Source organism: Bos grunniens, chromosome 2, assembly GCF_055505025.1.
Source record: "Bos grunniens cultivar Pamir isolate PY7600 chromosome 2, Bosgru_T2T1.0, whole genome shotgun sequence".
Lineage (NCBI taxonomy): Eukaryota > Metazoa > Chordata > Mammalia > Artiodactyla > Bovidae > Bos > Bos grunniens.
In genome coordinates this window covers 132,545,723-132,551,516 of record NC_141166.1, presented here as the reverse complement: position 1 = coordinate 132,551,516, position 5,794 = coordinate 132,545,723, and positions in this window count along the sequence as shown.

Genomic DNA, 5,794 nt, shown 5'->3' with positions numbered 1-5,794 from the left:
AATATATTAAATAACAAGCTCTGTCAATAAATCTAATAACCAATATACTTTCAATACAGGAATGATTGCAATTTGTATTTTAAAGTAGAGTTTGTGTAATGTGATATGAAAATATACATAATTTCATTTGGTGACAGAGTTATAAGTACTACCAATGTTACTAAAATTTATCACTTCTACTTACAGTGAAAGGAAGCAGTTGCTTTCAGTACACATCAGTGAGAATAAACATGTACCTTTTCTCTGTCCAAGTTCACAGACCCTGCAAATTCTGTCCCCAGACTCCACTCCAGAACACTGTTCTAGAGTTATTTTCACGAGGAACCCAAAGTCCTAGAGGCCGTTTCTTTTCCTTAGAGCCTTCCTGGGAAAAGTGGAGCTAGGATTTCTCTAGATTTGCCTAGTAGAAAGTTTTAGTTCAATTGGCTTATTTCAGAACTGGGATGCAAAATCCTTCATTTCCTTCACCTCAGTATTTTTCAAACATTTTGGCCTACAGCCCATAATAAGAAATGCATTTTGCAATGAGACCCAATGCACATACACACAACTGCAACTACAACTTCACAAAGCAATACCTGACTATACATAGTATATGTACAGTACACAGTTTGCTAAGGTTGCCATAGCAAAATATGACAGACCATAGAGTTTAAACAGCAGAAATTTGTTTCCTTTCAATTCTGAAGGCTGGAAGTCCAAGATCAAAGTGTCAGCAGATTTCTCCTGCGGGCTCGCTCCTTGGCTTATAGATGGTTACCATCTCACCGTGCAAGCATATCACTGGTCCTGCTGCTGCTGCTCAGTCGCTGTCAGTCGTGTCCGACTCTGTGCGACCCCATAGACGGCAGCCCATCAGGTCCTAATCTCCTTTTATTGTAAAAACACCAATCAGTTTGAATTGGGAGCTATCCTAATGGCCTCGTTTTAACTTAATCTCTTCTTTAAAGGCCCTACTTCCAAATATAGTCACATTTCAAGGTACTGACAGTTTTAGGATTTCAGAGTATGAATTTAGGAAAGGGAAGACATAATTCAGCTCATGACATATAGTAAAAACATACCTATATTTATATTAAATGTTATTTACTAATGATTAAATACAATAGGTAAATTCTCCCCCTAAAAACAAATTAAGAAGATGTTATGTATATCACAGTGGATATGCTTGCTTGTTGGTGAGTTCAGTATGGCCTGAGACACTTGGGACAATGTGACACGCATAGCTGATGCACTGGGAAGTCCATCTTCTGATTTTATCAGGTCAGGGTTGAAAATCATCATTCATGCTAATAGGTCCCCGAGAACAGTGATTATGGTAATAATATGTTCTTTTGCACTTGATAATTGAATTTTTTTCATCTTAATGTCTTAGCATCATCCTTCAGTGTAAATTAACTCAATTATCAGCAAATGGATAGTTTATCTAAATAGTTTACATTAACATTTCAGATTTTTCTTCTGGAAAGTAATGAACAGAAGTTTGAGACATATGATGTGAGATGTAACAATTTCTCTAACTGTTTGTTCATACCTTCTTTGTAACATTTTCTTACTATTGTAGCTAGGGCAATCACTTTTTTTTTTTTTAACTTGTAACAAGTTTTAAAAACTTAGCATCTTAAACATCCTGAATTTGTTGAAATCATATTTCTCTGTGGTTTCAAATTTAGTTTAAAAGAATGGAAAAATTAAATATTCCAGTTTTGTTGCCTAAATATCATCTTTTGAAAAAATTGGCTTGGTTTTTATATTTTATTTATTTATTTTTAGCTGTGCTGGGTGTTTGTTGCTGTGCAAGGGCTTTCTTTAATTGCCATGCACAGGCTTCTCGTTTCAGCAGCTCCTTTTGTTTCAGAGAACAGCCCTCTGGGTGCACCAGCTCTTTAGTTTCAGCTCACAGGCTCTAGCGCCTGGACTCACTAGTTGTGGCACATGGGCTTAGACGCTCTGTGACATGTGGAATATTCCCAGGCCAGGGATTGAACCAATGTCCCCACCGTCAGCTGGTGGATTTCTACCCACTGTACAAACAGGGAAGTCCCCAAATATCATCTTTATAATATCTGTCTCAAGAGATTGATTTTCAACTAGAAAATGTGTTTCGCACTCTAGCACTCATAGCCAATGCTTAGAACTGTTTCTAACAATGACTTGACTAGGATATAATGAGTGGGTCTAATTTGCCCCAGCTTCTGATGAGAATGTGTCTTAAATTTGGCTACTCAGAAACCTTACTTTAATAAAATTAACAATGCCACATTATTAGTCAGTACATCCAGGGATTTGGCAAAATTCCATTGGATACCAGAGTTTTATGATGCGTAAAATAGTGATTCCAATCAGCATTGGTATTGGCAGCATCAGTTCAGTTCAGTTCAGTCGCTCAGTCGTGTCCAACTCTTTGCGACCCCATGAATCGAAGCACGCCAGGCCTCCCTGTCCATCACCATCTCCCGGAGTTCACTCAAACTCACGCCCATCGAGTCAGTGATGCCATCCAGCCATCTCATCCTCTGTCATCCCCTTCTCCTCCTGCCCCCAATCCCTCCCAACATCAGAGTCTTTTCCAATGAGTCAATTCTTCACATGAGGTGGCCAAAGTACTGGAGTTTCAGCTTTAGCATTATTCCTTCCAAAGAACATCCAGGGTTGATCTCCTTTAGAATGGACTGGTTGGATCTCCTTGCAGTCCAAGGGACTCTCAAGAATCTTCTCCAACACCACAGGTCAAAAGCATAGATATTAGTTATCTACGCTTTGTTCTTTCATAATATTTGCCACTCCATAGCTTCTCATTCTTTTCTTAAATCTTTATTTTATATTGGAGTATAGTTGATTAACAAGGTTGTATTAGTTCCAAGTGTACATAACTTCTCGTTCTTTTATTACATTTTAAATTTAATGTGTATTATTCAACATTGTACTTTTCCAATTCTATAAATTTCCGTTTGTACTTAAGGTTAATTTTCTACCTTTTAACTGTTTATTGATTTTATCTTAGGGCAAATATAAGAGATAAAATGCAAGATGCTGTGGTTAGAGCAACAATAAAGATAAAATCATAAAGGAGAATGTTTGGGTTGGCTTTGAAGAAAGGCTTAGGGGGCCCATGGGGTGGTTTCTAATATACTCTCTATCATAAGCATCTAGTATTTTTTTTATTCTTAAAATTTTTTTTTATCTTGGAGTATATTTGATTTACAATGTTGTGAGGGTAACTGTAGATAGTACTAACTAATAAGCACCATAAGAAGAGGTCTGCTTTGTTCACTGCTATATCCCCAGCACTTGGAGTAATGCCTGGCTCACACTAGGCACACAATATGTGATAAATATACAAATAAATACTCCATACAACAGTTTTGCCACACATATCAGATACTAACTTGAAAGAGTTGTACAAATTACACCCTCATTGTTCTCATCGAGTTGGACTAAAAATTCTATATGTATTCTTAAATGTTTATCAGTGGCACAGATGAGATAAAATAGTTCATTGTCACTTAAAGATATCTTCAAATGTATTACTTTGTTTATAAAAGGTCAAATGTCTTATATCCATGCATGATGGGAGAGTAGTACTTTATATTCTCTCTTCTTTGTGACAGAATATGTCTTTTAATGTGACATTTAAAGGGTATTTTCACTAATATTTATATAACAGATAAGAAATTGGGATGGTAATTTTATTTTTTTCTTTCTTTTAACGTATTGATATTTAAAGGGCTTATCCATTTGTTCAACAGGAGTTAATTATATATATGCTGTGGTAGAAGTCAAGATTCATTTTTCTTTCCATACAAACATTCAATTGTTCCAGCAATTGTTATTGAAAAGATTATTATTGGGTTGGCCAAAAGGTTCATTCATTTTTTTTTTCTGTAAGATGATTCTAGTACCACTTAGTTGTCTTTGACCTCATTTGAAACTATTGTGACAGCTGTCATATCAGCATGCAATTTTTAAAAAGTTACCAAAATTGGTGAATTTTTGTGTCACCATTTTAATATGGAAAATAGAAGAAATAAGCAACATTTGCAGCATACTATGCTTTATTATTTCAAGAAAGGTAAAAACATAACTGAAATGTAAAAAATGTTTTTTGCAGTGTAAGGAGAAGGTGCTATGAATAATTGAACACATCAACAGTGGTTTGTGAAGTTTCGTGTTGTAGATTTCTCACTGGACAATGCTCCATGGTGGGATAAGCTAGTTGAAGTTGATGGCGATCAAATTGAGACAGTACTCAAAAACAATCAATGTTATACCATGAGGGAGACAGTTGACATACTCAAAATATCGGCATCAAGCATTGGAAATCATTTGTGCCAGCTTGGTTATGTTAATTGCTTTGATGTTTGTATTCCACAGAAGTTAAGTGAAAAAAAAAAACCTTCTTGATTGTATTCCTGCCAATGATTCTCTACTTAAATGTAAAAATTCCACTTTAAAAACAAATTGTGCAGGGTGATTAAAAGTGGATATTGTACAACACTGTGGAATGGAAGAGATTGTGCAGCCAGTGAAATGAACTACCACAATCATACCAAAGGTCAGTCTCTATCCAAAAGAGGTGATGTTATGTATATGGTGGGATTGAAAGAGAGTCCTTTGTTATGAGTTTCTTCCAGAAAAAACAAATAATTTGTTCCAGCACCGCTCCCAATTAGATCAATTGAAGGCAGCACTCTACTACAAGCGTCCAGAATTAGTCAACAAAAAATGCATAATTTTCCATCAGGATCCCGCAAGACCATATGTTTCCTTGATGACCATGCAAAAACTGTTGCAATGTGGCTGGGAAATTCTGATTCATTCATCATATTCACCAGACATTGCACCTTCAGGTGTCCAGTTATTTTTGATCTTTACAAAATTCTCTACATGGAAAACATTTCAATTCCCTGGAAGACTATAAAAGGCACTTGGAACAGTTCTTTGCTCAAAAGATAAAAAGTCTGGGGAAGAGGCAATTATGAAATTGCCTGCAAAATGGCATAAGGTAGTGGAACAAAATGGTAAATATGTAGTTTAAAAAAATTGTTGGTGAAAATGAAAAATGTGTCTTTTTTTTTACTTAAAAAAACCAAGGGAACTTTTTGGCCAACCAAAATATATCCCCATTGAATAATCTTTGCACCATTCTGAAATGCAATTAAACATATACTAGAGGGAGTTATTTCTAGACTATTCTGTTCCACAAATGGCACATTTAAACTTGCATACTTGATCCATGGATCAGTCATGTCTGACTTTTTGTGACTCCATGGACTGTAGCCTGCCAGTCTCCTCTGTCCATGGAATTTCCCAGGCAAGAATTCTGGAGTGGGTTGCCATTTCCTGCTCCAGGGAATCTTCCCGACCCAAGGACTGAACCCTCATCCCCTGGGTCTCCCGCATTGGTAGGCAGATTCTTTATCACTGCGCCACCTGGGAAGCCCCCACATCCATCCTTACTGAGATAAAATACCATATGGTACTGATCGGGCTTCCCTGGTGGCTCAGTGGTAAAGAATCTGCCAGCAATGCAGGAGACCAGGCTTCGATCCCTGAGTCGGAAAGATCCCCTGGAGAAGGGAATGGCAACTTACTGCAGTATTCTTGCCTAGAGAAATCTCAAGGACAGAAGAGTCTGGCAGGCTACAGTCCATAGGGTTGCACAGAGTCAGGCACAACCGAAGCGCCTAAGCAGCAGCAGCTGCATGGGCCTGGTTACAGTAGCTTTATAGTAAGGTCTTGAAAGGCATGGTATCAGGTAGTATATGTCCTAGGGATCAAGAACATGGATTCT